At 44.4% G+C, this 13,962-nt stretch overlaps 1 long non-coding RNA gene across 1 annotated transcript in view; it reads left to right on the plus strand.

The window, feature by feature from the left end:
- Positions 1–13,475, plus strand: part of LOC138265112 (uncharacterized) — a 55,850-nt gene extending 42,375 nt beyond the window's left edge. Inside the window, exon 3 of the long non-coding RNA XR_011199306.1 lies at positions 13,274–13,475. This is a non-coding gene — a long non-coding RNA (uncharacterized lncRNA). The remainder of the gene's footprint in view (positions 1–13,273) is intronic.
- The last annotated feature ends 487 nt before the right edge of the window (positions 13,476–13,962 follow it).

Here is a 13,962-nt window from a genome sequence, read left to right on the forward strand (position 1 = left end):
TTGATTTTGTGGTGGAAGTATGTGTTGAGGTTGTTACAGAGATATTGTGAGGGTGGGATGTTCGTTGCTTTGCTATTGGGTTGGGCGAACTCCTTGATGATGCTGAAGAGTTCCTTGCTGTTGTGTGCATGTGAGGAGATTCTTTCCAGTATTGCTTTCTTTCTGGTGCTTTTGATGAGATGGTGGAGTGCGGTGGTGATGGCTCTGAAGTTTATTTGGGCTTCTGTAGATTTGGTGTTTCTCCAGATTTTCTCGAGGTGTTGAATTGTGCCTCTGGATTCTCGGAGTTCTGCGGTGAACCAGCTGGCCTTCTTGGTGTGGGTGCTGTTGTTCTTTTTGAGGGGGGCTATGGTGTTGGAGCAGTTGGCGATCCATTTGTGCAAGGTGCGGGCTGTGATGTTCTAGTCGTCGTTGTGTGCAGTGGGGGGTGGAGTTTGTGAGGGTGGCGGTGAGCTGGTCGTCGGTAATTCTTGCCAAGCTTCTATGGGATGGTTGGTGTTGGGGTCTGATGATGGTGGCTGTGTTAAAGGTGAAATGGATGCAGTGATGGTCTGTCAATGGAAGTTCGGAGGTGTGGCTGAAGGTGACAGAGGTTCCTGTTGTGAAGATGGGGTCGAGGGTGTGTCCTGTTGAATGCATTGGTTCCGTCATGATCTGTCAGAGCCCAATGTTGTGGAGGTTGTTTAGGGGGAATTGCGGTGTTGGGGCCTTGTGGGTTGTCGAGGTGGAAGTTGAGGTCTTGCAACAGGGTGTAGTTGGAGGCTGCGATGGCTTGCACAGTGATACCTTCTGTGATGGAGTCGGAGAAAGGTGCGCGGGGCCCGGTTGGGCAGTAGATGAGGGTTGCCCTGAGGGTGGACGTTGGACTTGTCTGAAGTGGAGCATCAGGCTTGTGTGGTCTTCGGGGTGTATGCTCAGTCAGATGCTAGACTTGTGAATGATGGCAATTCCCCGCCCCCAGGGCAGCTGGGGCGGTCTTTCCGGGTGATCTGGGCCAGAGGTGGTGTTGGTCCAGGTTTCGGTGAGGAATGAGACGTCCAGGGTGGTGCTGTCAAGAAGGTCCCAGATATCAGTGACGTGTTTGTGGAGGGAGCGTACTTTGATCCGGAGGGAGGGAGGGAGGTTACATTTTGGGGTCTTCAGTGTGAGTGTGTTGGTGCGGTGGGTTGTGCCGGGTCAGAGATCTTTGTGGTGGTACAGGATTGGTGGCAGTGGAGGCAGAAGAAGGGTCCATGGGTGTTGGCCGTGATGAGGGCTTACAGTTGTTGTTGCGTCCTGGGTTGGGAGCATGGAGTGCTTCTGGCCGGTAGATGTGTTGAGTGGGAGATCAAGGGGTCCTGGCGCTGGTTGCAGTTAGGATAAGGACGGGCGCAGATGGGCTTGCCTTTGGTGCACCTTTGGCCTCCATTAAGTAGGGAGAGGTGGGAGGAAAGGACAACTGGGAGGCGGGAGATGGAAAAACAGTGCGAAAAGGGTGGGCGGGCCGCAGGGGAAGCTTCGATGGGGAGAGAGAAGCGAGAAAGAGAAAAGAGACAAAAATCAGGAGAGGAAAACATAAAATGAGAGTAAAAAGCACAGGAAAAAAAGAGGAATCAGATAGAAAAAGCACAGAAAGCGCAAGCAGAAAAGCACAAAGGGACAAGACAGAGAAAAAGAGGCCGGTGGGTCACTTAGCAGAAGAGCAAAGCTCTCTCACTCTACACCAGGAAAGAGCCTGCAGGAGGAGGAGGGCCTCAAACTTCTGACAGGGGTCAGAGTTTGACAGACACGGACTGCACTTACTGGAGGAGCTAAAGCTCTCTCACTCTACACCAGGGAAGAGCCTGCAGGAGGAGGAGGGCCTCAAACTTCTGACAGGGGTCAGAGTTTGACAGACACGGACTGCACTTACTGGAGGAGCTACACGCAGTAGAGCAGTTCACTGACCAGGTCAATATGGTTGCTCTTCCTACCGTGTAGAGGCCGCCATTAAGTAGGGGGGGGAGGAGAGGGCAGCTGGGAGGCAGGAGCAGGAAAAATGGTGCAGAAAGGGGGAGGGCTGCAGAGGCAGCAGCGGTGGGGAGAGGGAAACGAGAAAGAAAAAAGAGACAAAAATCAGAAGAAAAGAAAATTTAAAACAAGAGTAAAAAGCACAGAAAAAAGAGGAATCAGATAGAAAAATCACAGAAAGCGCAAGGGCAAGCAGAAAAGCACAAAGGAAGACGACAGAGAAAAAGAGGCAGAGGGCCGGCAGGCAGCCTAACAGAAGAGCAAAGCTCTCCCTCTAGACACCAGGAATGTGGTGCAGGCAGGAGCCTGCGGGTGGAGGAGGGCATTGAACTTCTGACAGGGGTTAGAGTTTGACAGACACGGACTGCACTTACTGGAGGAGCTACACGGAGGTAGAGCAGTTCACTGACCAGGTCAGTGGCGTTGCTTATGCATACATTCACATACCCAAGCACACAGTGAAGCAGAGGGTAACACACCCAGGCACACAATAACTCACACGCTGCACCCCCAGGCACACTCTCATGCATAGACTGATACACACAGAGACACACTAGTGGACACAGTAACACGCAGACACAAATTGACACATACACTGACATATCCAGAAACACATTGTTGCATACAGTGACACACCCATACATACACTGAGGTATAAGCTAACACATACTCCTCCATACACTGAGACAGCAAAGCATACACTCATACATGTACTTACAAACCCACACACATACTTATGCATACACTGACACATCCAGACACACGCTGACGCCTACAGTGATACACCCACACACATACTAATGCATACACTTACATACTGAGACACATACTGAAGTATACACTAGCATACCCAGAGACACATTCATTAATACACTGACACACTCAGGCTCACACGTATTCATACAATTACATACCCAGCCATACACACATGCATATACTGATACACCTAGACACACACTCATGGATTCACTGTCACAGCCATGCAACAATTAATGCATGCATTAACACCCGAACCACACACTCACATATACACTCATAAACCCAATTTCACCCTCACATCTCTCTTGATATACCCAAACACACTATCATAGATACACTGATTTACCCAAGCAAATACAGATGCATTCACTATTATAGGCAGATACGTACTCATCTATGCAGTTATACACCCTACCCTACACTTGTGTATACGGTAACGCATTCAGATACACCCTCTTGCATACACTAACACATCTATGCAAATACTGACTCATACCACAACACACCCAAACACACCTATCCAAATAGTAACACACCCAGATACACACTGATGTATACAGTGACACATGCAGATAAACATGCATACATCCAATAACAAACACAAGTATACACTAACATATATAGACACACAGTTATCTATAAACTGACACACCCATGCACTCCCTCACATATCTGCTAACACACCCAGACATACACTAATGCTCACACTATGACACCCATGTACATATTGATTTTACACAGTGATACATGTAAACAGACACTAATGCGTACACTTATACACCCACACATTTATTAAACTATACATGTACTCACTTATCATAAGAGAAAAAAATACAGACACATCTCGTCTTTGAGGGAATGGAGTGGTTCTAACAAGAACCTTTGGGTTTTTTGGGGGGAAAATGTCTTGAACTTTTAAAAACTTTTTTTGTGTTTTTAAAAACAAAAACTGGTTCTAAAACAAAAGAACATAATAACAAACAAGGAAACAATGTGCTTCATTTTGTAAAAAATGGAAAATACATTTTTATAACAAAAAGATAAACTAGCAACAGTGGTTGCTACTGGAAGAGAAAAATCTAGCCACAGAGGAGACCTTGGCAGAAAGCAGCAAGTGACATTTTAATCGGTATATCATTGTTATTCCCTGGTCCTGTGATACAGATGGCACTGCTGTAGTAGCTGAAGACTGTCCCTCAGCAGTACTCTAAGTGGAAGGACCTTCTGTGACTTCCCTCTCATGCAGGATCCTATTTTATACCCTTTCATGGATGGTATTTAGGTGCTTACAGATGGAACTTGTTCCATGTGAATACTTTCTAGAAGTCCCATGTTAAAGTTGCTTCCCACAAATATTACAAGACACATATTTTGCTGTGACCTTCTTCTCCCCTGGGGTAATAGTAAAGTGTCTCCACACTTCACTCTACTTCTTCGCTGAAGATGTTCTCTCCTCTTCCTCCATGGTGCGATCTTCTGGTTCTTGTGCCACTGATAAAACTAGTAGCCATTGCTTCAGAAAAACCTCCAAAGGAAAAAAAAAACAATGCAACAGCTCCTCAGGATTTGAGTGCTCTTTTTACAGAGATTAAACAAGAAATTACTACTGTAGGGTGTGCCTGCAACTGTAATGGGGCGGGGACCAAATACAGCCAATCAAATGAGAATGTTTATTTTTCCAAAACATGCAGATCCACGATTCCCTTTGTGGATCAGCGGTTCCTGATAACACATAACATCACATACTTAAAAGTAAAACAACTATAGGTTAAATTATATATACTTACATATAGGTGCACACTGACTCGAATATAAAAAACAGGTGCTGGTATATACTTAAACTCATCTCATAAAAAATAGCAGGATTGGCTGATCTGGATCCACAAACCCCATCCAATCACGTGATCAGAGCAAAAAACAAAAAGTGCAGCTCTTTATGTTTTCTGGCACCGTGGATCTGAATCCCTCCACTGCTCAGGATAAATAAATAAATAAAAAATATTAATACTAATAATGATAATAAATAAAATATACTTACATTTTATTAATTAATACTTAACAGATACAAACCACAACTATGTATGTTGTAGTATCACACATACTTAGCAACTTATACAGTCACTCTCATATGTAGTGAACACCTACAAATATTTAGGCCCTTAAACATGCTTTAATTCTAGAAGGGGTGAGCATCAATATGCAGCTTTACTGTCATCTGTACTTTGCATTAATTATCTTACTTAACAAGAGTTATACTTCTATTTTAATACACCAAACTTACCCATGAAGAATACTATAGATAAATATGTAGCACAATACCCAGTGATTCAAAGGTAAAAATTGTCCCACTTCTAGACTAGTATGCCCAGCTATATATGGACTCTGCTATCTATAAGACACAAAATACTAATTTCTACATTCAAACATATATCCACGCAACAACTATATATAGTGTAGTATGATAACAAGTGAGTAAACGATACAATCATTCTAATACATAATGGAGTAGTTCAATATTCTAGTCGATTATTGAGAAAATAAATTGTTGAAACATGGTTTCAACTTACTACAGGTGAAGGTAGGGGGTACTGTTTCTCATAAACCTGAAATTGGTATTAAACAAATCTGCTTCACAAGTGTTACAGTACAGTATAATTCATAGAACTTACTCCTTAGGTAGGTTGAAGAAAGGGAAACAGGACATGTTTTCTGATTTTAAGTTGATAATCATCCTTTTAATTTTAACTAACTTAGATATACATGTGCTCTCAAATATGCCCAAATAAATATTGACTCTGCTACTTATACTGCTACTCATATACCTACTAAAAAGTTGATAAACCACTCACTCAGTTAGTATGCCACAGACTGACGCAATTACACATTGATGCTTACATACACACAGCACCTATATATACACTGGAAATCCATACACACACTTATGCACACACTCATTCACCCGTACAACACTCATACACTCATACACTCACTTACTCACCTACACACACAATTATACACTCACTCAATCCCCCATACACCATTCATATACTCACTCAGTCACCTATATACTAGTCATGCACTGTCAACAACTGATACACCACTCATGCATTCCCTCACATGCCTATAAACACAGCCATACACTCAATCAAACCCCCATACACCAAGTATGCACTCACTCAGGGGGTCATTCTGACCCTGGCGGTCACCGACCGCCAGGGCCAACGACCGCAGAAGCACCGCCAACAGGCTGGCGGTGCTTCCTGGGCCATTCTGACTGCGGCGGTAAAGCCACGGTCAGAAAAGGGGAACCGGCGGTTTCCCACCGGTTTACCCCTGGCCCAGGGAATCCTCCATGGCGGCGCTGCATGGGGATTCCGACCCCCTTCCCGCCATCCTGGTCCTGGCGGTTTTTACCGCCAGGAAGAGGATGGCGGGAACGGGTGTCCTGGGGCCCCCTAACAGGGCCCCACAAAGATTTTCAGTGTCTGCTTTGCAGACACTGAAAATCGCGACGGGTGCCACTGCACCCGTCGCACCCCAGCAACTCTGCCGGCTCCATTCGGAGCCGGCTTCATCGTTGCTGGGTCTTTCCCGCTGGGCCGGCGGGCGGCCTTTTGGCGGTCGCCCGCCGGCCCAGCGGGAAAGCCAGAATGACCGCCGTGGTCTTTTGACCGCGATGCGGTCATTCGGCGGTTCCCGCTAGGCGGGTGGCTACCGCCGCCCGCCGCGTTTGGAATGACCGCCTCAGTCACTCACCCACGCAGACACTAACACAACAACTCACTTGCTGATAGACCTACTCACACATCCACTCTCCCATAAAGCCACTGATACAGCCTGTCACTTATGTATACAGTCACTCATACATCCACTCAGTCACCCAATGTCACTTATTCACCGATGCAGTCATTAACACACACACTAACTCATCCATACAAGCACTCACACATCCACTCAATCAGCCATGCAGTAACTCATACACCCATTCACTCATCAATGCAGGCATTGACACACTCAGTGATTAACCAATACAGCTACTCACACTTATCACTCTCCCATAGAGTCACTGACACATCCACACACTTATCCATAAACCCACTGATACTTCGCTGTAAAAAACAAGGGAGCCCGTAAATAAGCAGGGACTTTGGGTAAGGTAACTCTAAAGGATCTATGGTCCCTAAATTAAATAGGATGATCATAATATTCACAGAGTAAAATCAACCATCCTCAGACCAGTTCATTGTGTCATGTTACAATTAATTTGTCTGAGGGCGGTTGATTTTAATGCTTTTGGTTTCCAGTGTTATTTATCTATTTAATAAATGCAAATACCATTTTGAAACAATGTATTCACCTGTTTTCATTGATTTCGTTTAAACTATATGATTATTATGTTCATCTTAATTAATTCAGGGACCATTGTTCCTTTAGAGAAAACCCACTGATACATCCACTCACTCACCTGTACAGTCACTGACACCTACTCACTGATACAGTCACAAACACACTGTCATTCACCCATACAAGCAAACACACACCCAGGCACCTGGGCAGCCACTCCCACTCACACATCTATTCAATCACTTACACTCACTGGTTATGTCATCAGTGTTATCATTTGAGATGTCATCAGTGATCTCATTGACCATGTCATGAGTGATGTAATATGTGAGGTTATAAGCAGTGCATTATGGGTTGCAAGTTATAGTTAGCTGAGGTAACTATAATTGCTGAATTTCACTGGTTGTGTATGTGTGAAATGTGATACTAACTATAATGTCCCTGTAACCTTTGACCTTTTTAGTGAAAATATACATACCTTCCCAGGGCTACCAAATAAAAATTGTTGTGTGGCCACACAGTCCCCAACTGGGCCCCAGGGACCACCACCTCCAGGGGCAATAAATTAAAATTAGTTAGGGGGGCATGCGCCCCCCCTCCCCAGCCCAATTTCAGCTGTAGGGCCTGACCACATCATCCTGGGTGCCCTGACCCCTCCCAGGGCACCCAGTAGTGATAGATGGGTACCACTGGGGAACTTCAAAGCGCCCACTGTCGCAGCTGGCTGCCTGTGTCCTGCTTGAGCTGCTCCCTGAGTGCAGGAAGGGAAAATGATGAAAACTCTGCTTTAAGCTACCTCTCGAGGGTGGGCAGCTTGGGAGGTAGCAGGAGCCAGCCCTGGGGGGAGTGCCAGTTCCCAGGGCCATGCATGGCTCCACGAGGGGGGATGAGTGGCCCTCCTCCATCTTTTCAATTTTGCCCCGGGAAGGTGGTGGTCGCCGGCAGGGTAGGGCAGAGACTCCTATTAATTATATAGTATGTTGCCGCAAGGAGGTGGTGGGCCCTGGGTTTTCTAAAAGCCCTAGGACTGGGGTATGCGCCCCCTCTCCTGTTTTAAAGCTACAATGCCCCCGGAATCTGCCCCACCTGGGGGCCAAAGCAGTTACCAATGTGGGAGACAGCATTTTTTTTAGATCATAGAGAAATCCACATATCCAGCTGTGGATTTCTCCGTGATTTAAAAAAATATACTTTTTGCCTGGGGTGGGTTCCATGGGGACCAACGGACCAAGGATAGGAGGCTAGGGTATATATAACCTGCCCCTTTTTCTTATTTTTTATGTTTTTTTTGGGACTCGACTGAAGCGGAGTCCCAAAATGGCTACCAACACTTCTTGTTGAAGTTTGGGCAGCCAATCAGATCTCAGCAGGGAATCTCCCTGGATTTGCAGCCCTAGATACACAAATTTATTTTCCCTAAAAAACTACTGAAATCATTAACATCAAATTAAAAATGGTGATCTGTGGATCAAAAGCTACCTTTTTGCTAAATGTGTTGTCATTCCGTCAGGCGGTTTGGGCTACAAGTGTGTCCAAAGAGCCTATGGGAATTAACATAGGTAATGCACTTCTTTAGAACCCCCCTTTTCTCGGCCCCTGCTTGACGGATCATCCTGAAACTTCCCTTGCACAAGATGAACCAACATGACACTTCTTAAAAATATTTGCATGAAGATTTGTGAAATGGTGCCAAAGATATAGGTAAATCAAAAAACAGTTTTTCTATGGAAACTAGGTCTTAACTATAACTACCTATGTGTGTGTGTGTATATATATATATATATATATATATTTGTAAATATATATAGGTACATATAGTTAGGAACTAGTTTCCATTGGTAAAATATTTTTTGCTTTGCCAATATTTTTGCAGCAGTTTGACGAATCTTAACAAACTTTTCAAAACTAGTACAACAGTCATTTCAGCTGCTGTGTTGAAGGTTTCGACATGATTCATCAAGCAGGGGCAGAGAGAAAGGGAGGTCTCAAAATGCTTTTTTCTGATGGAATTTTGGAGGGATTTTTAGACAGGAACAACAGCCCAAACCGCTGGACGGAATTACACCAAATTTGGCAGAAAGGTAGATGCCTGTCTAGAAAGCACCTTTTTTGTTATTTGGGTAAATCAGTTAGACTTGGCATCCTTGGTGTGGTCTCCCCTAACCTTTTGCCTCTGTTTGCCAGGTTGTTGATGTGTGCTGGACTCTTATTTTTGTTGTTTTTGTTACTCTAGGCACTTTACCATTGCTATCCAGTGCTAAAGTGCAAGTGCTCCTATGTAAAATGTGTATGCAATTGGCTTTCCATGATTGGCATATTTGATTTACTGGTAAGTCCCTAGTACAGTGCACTAGAGGTGCCCACAGCCTGTAAATCAAATGCTACTAGTGGGCCTGCAGCACTGGTTGTGCCACCCACATGAGTAGCCCTGTAATCATGTCTCAGACCTGCCACTGCAGTATCGGTGTGCGCAGTTTTAAACTACCAATTCAACTTGGCAAGTGTACCCACTTGCCAGGCCTAAACCTTCCCTTTTCTTACATGTAAGACACCCCTACGGTAGGCCCTAGCTAACCCCATGGGCAGGGTGCAATGCATGTTGAAGGTAGGGCATATACTAATGTGGTTTATATGTCCTGACAGTGAAATACTGCCAAATTCATTTTTCACTGTTGCAAGGCCTATATTTCTCATAGGTTAACATGGGGGCTGCCTTTAAAAATTATTAAAAAGCGTAGATTCCCTTTGGGAGCAAATAGACATGTGGAGTTTGAGGTCTCTGAACTCACAATTTAAAAATACATCTTTTAGTAAAGTTGGTTTTAAGATTGACTGTTTGAAAATGCCACTTTTAGAAAGTGGGCATTTTCTTGCTTAAACCATTCTGTGACTCTGCCTGTTTGTGCATTCCCTGTCTGGGTTAGTTTGACAGTTGGACTGTTTGAACCTCTCTCTAGACAGTGACACAAATGGAGTTGGGTGTAGCCTGCATATCCAGATGAGCCATCTGTGCTGGGGGGAGGAGTGGTCACTTACACCTGAAACGGCTGTACCTGCCCTCACACAATGAAGTCTCCAATCCCCTGGTGTGTGTCTGGGGCCTGGCCTGGGCAAGGCAGGATTTCATAAACAAGAGAGACTTTCCTTTGAAGTAGGCCTACTTCAAAGGCAGAACTGGGTATAACAAGGGCACCCAATCCTCTGAAAATTAGGTCACTTCTGGACATCAAGGGGAACCTCTGCCTGGAGAAGAGCTGAAGAGAAGAGCTGCTCTGCCTTTGTCTGTCCTTTGTGGAGCTATCCTGCAGTTGCTGCTTCTGCCTGTGCAAGAGGACACATACTTTTGTTGTGCATTCCTGCTTGTGAAAAAATCTGCAAGAGCTTGTCCTGAGCTTGCGTCCTCTTGTTGAAGTCTCAGGGCCATCAAATACTTCCCTGGCCAGTACCTGGACTCTCTGCTGAGACTTCTACCCTGCCACGTGGTGCTCTATCCAGTTCCTGGGGCCTTGAAAGGTGAAGCTGGCAGACCAAGACTGAAAATCCAAGCACAGACCGCCGTGCGGGGAAAATTTCGACGCACCTTCCGAGACGCGGCTCAAAAACTACGCGCCGCCGGCTTCACAGCTGAAATCTACGCTCCACCTGCATTGCAGTTAGAAGATCGACGTGCGCGGCTGGAGAAATGACGTGCAACACCCACTGATGGAGGCTAATACTGTTGCAACCCACATAGCGCGGTTTTGCTGATACCATGCAGCAGGATTTTTGACACAAACCTAGCTGGGTGTGGAAAAACAACACAAAGCCTGCCCGGACCCGAGGTACGTGTCCGGATCAACGCATCGCTCTCCTGCGGAGAGAAAAAACGACGCACTCCGACCTGACATGAGCAACACACGTTCTTGCTTGTGAGTGAGAAATCAACGCATCGCTGGCCTTTTCGGATGCACACTCGCCGGTGCGGTGTTATTTTGACGCAACCCAGGTACTTTTTCATACTAACAGTGTTAGCACTGTTTTCTAAGGATTTAAGACTTTTTGCTTTTTAATTCATAATTTGACTTGTGTATGGGGGCTTTTTGTTGTTTTTGTCTTGTTTTGTTCAGATAAATATTACCTATTTTTCTAAACCTGTCTTGTGTCATTTTGTAGTGTTTTCACTGAGTTACTGCGTGTGTTGGTACAAATACTTTACACCTAGACTCTGAAGTTAAGCCTGCCCTCTTGTGCCAAGCTTCCAAGGGGGTGAGCCGAGGTTAACTGAGGGTGATTCCTCTTTACCCTGACTAGAGTGAGGGTCCTTGCTTGGACAAGGGGTAACCTGACTGCCAACCACAGACCCCATTTCTAACTACATATATATATATATTCAACTTTCTCCTCGCAACAGTATTAAGGTTAAAATAAACCTTTTAATCCAAGAGTAATATACAGGAATGCATTTTGGCACAAAGGGGGTTATTACAACTTTGGAGGAGGTGTTAATCTGTCCCAAATGTGACGGATATACCACCAGCCGTATTACGAGTTCCATAGGATATAATGGACTCGTAATACGGCTGGTGGTATATCCGTCACTTTACCGTCACTTTTGGGACAGATTAACACCTCCTCCAAAGTTGTAATAACCCCCAAAATGCCTTCCTGAACCTGAGAAAGGCATTCAGTGCAGAAACACATTCCTCTATGATGCTCTTGTATTAAAAGCTATATTTTTTGCATCCAGAGTGCTGTCCTCCTTAAAACTGTTGCAAGGAGAAACTGGAGTATGAAAGTCGCAGTGACGAAGCGACACAACAGCACCACCAGCAATTTGGTGCTTCACGGCATCGCCGATATGCATATATATTTATGTATATATATGTATATATATATATATATTTATATATAACCACCAAATAAAATAACTTCACTCATTCAGGAAAGCAAGGTGAATGGGGTAAGTTTAGACCAAACAACGCGTTTCGGCCATCAGCGCAGTGTTGCTCACATGCTCATGTGAGCAAGGCTGCGCTGACAACCGAAATTCCTGAGTGAGTGTATTTATTTTTTTGTTGGTTCTATGATATTGATGGCATGCCCCTCTGGCTTGCACTCCAACCCCCAAGGGTGCTGGGTCCCAACATGCAGGAAGCAACTGAGGAATATATATATATATATATATATATATATATATATATAGATAGATAGATAGATAGATAGATATATACATATATATTCACTGAAAAAAATAAAGGTTACAGGGACGTTATAGTTCGGATCATAATTTAATCATAAAAAGAACAGTGAAAAGCACTGATTATGACCTCACATATTACATCACTCATGACATGGTCTGTGATGACATCACAGATAAAATCTTATGTGACATCACTGATGAGATCATCTACAGAAGCACTCACACCCCTATTCAACCTCTCATACACCCACTCATGCACCCACACAATTCACACCCCCATTTACAGACCCATACAAGTACTCACACAACCACTTACTCATCCATAGAGCCACTCACACACCCACTCACTCACCCGTACAGCTACTCATGCAGTCACTTATCCACATAGCCACTCACAGAGCCACACACTCACCCACACAGCTACTTACACACCCACTTACTCACCTATACAGCCATTCACCCATACAGCCTCTCAACACATCCATTCACTCACCCATACAAGTACTCACACACTCACTTACACACCCACACAACCCCTTACAAACACATTCATACATCCAAACAAGCACTCACAGAACCACTCACTCCCCCATACATTAATTCACACATACACTTACTCACCCATACAGCCACCTACTCAGCCAGTCATTAACTCATGCAGTTATTCGGACACCCACATAGCTCACATAGCCACTCAATTTCCCATACAGCCACTGCTACACTCACTCACTCAATCAATATTGTTACTCACAGGGACACTCACTCACCCACATAGCTACTCACATACCTACTCATACACCCAAACATGCACACACACACCCACGCGCACATCCATACATGCACTTAGATATCCACTCACACACGGATACAGTCACTCACATATTATATGTTGGAAATAGTATCACTCATTAGTAGTATACTATTGTAGCTTTTGTAGTACCTTGTTGTATATATATATATATATATATATATTCTTTAATTTTTCTTGTTTTCTTCCTCAAGGAACCTCTCTCCCTTCTGTTTCTGCTTTGTGTCCTGAAAAAAGAGACGGGGCACCACCAGATCTGTAAGCCAATTTTTTTTTTTTTATTTTAAGTCATAAAGTGCTCGGTGCAAATAAATTAAAATGGTGACGCATTTCAGCCAAAGCCTTTGACTGGCCATAGAGTTCTGTGTTCTAGAGTGCCTTTCAATACACAGAAACCACCCCCACCTCACACTCATTGCACAAACACTAGAGCGTTAACCATTGTGTTCTGTATTACCCAGTGCTATTCTTTTTTTTTTTTTTTTTTTAAGTTTCAAAAGTTTTATTAAGAATATATAAGGCGATACATACAGCATATAAACAAACTGTTTAGCTTTCAAAACATTGTTTTTGTTCTTTTACCACAATTATTTCCATTGTGAGCATATATGCATGTACTGTCAGGTAAATAAAAATTCCCAGTTGCATAGTTGAGTTTTGTACCCTTATTTTGAAGAAAAGTGGAGAACAGGTGGGGGGGGTGGTAAAGGGAGGGGGAGCGAGGATAGGGTTGTGTGGGAGGGGTTGATCTTGGTATAGGGGAGAGACGAAATAGTCATATGAAATGGGGAGGGGGAGAGAAGGGGAAGAAAGAGGAAGGGTCATCGCGGGGGAATGTAGAATGAAGAGACTCGAGGTAGGCAGGGGGGCTTTGTATCCTGAG

The sequence above is a fragment of the Pleurodeles waltl genome, chromosome 11 (genome assembly GCF_031143425.1).
Source record: "Pleurodeles waltl isolate 20211129_DDA chromosome 11, aPleWal1.hap1.20221129, whole genome shotgun sequence".
In the NCBI taxonomy this organism is placed as follows: domain Eukaryota; kingdom Metazoa; phylum Chordata; class Amphibia; order Caudata; family Salamandridae; genus Pleurodeles; species Pleurodeles waltl.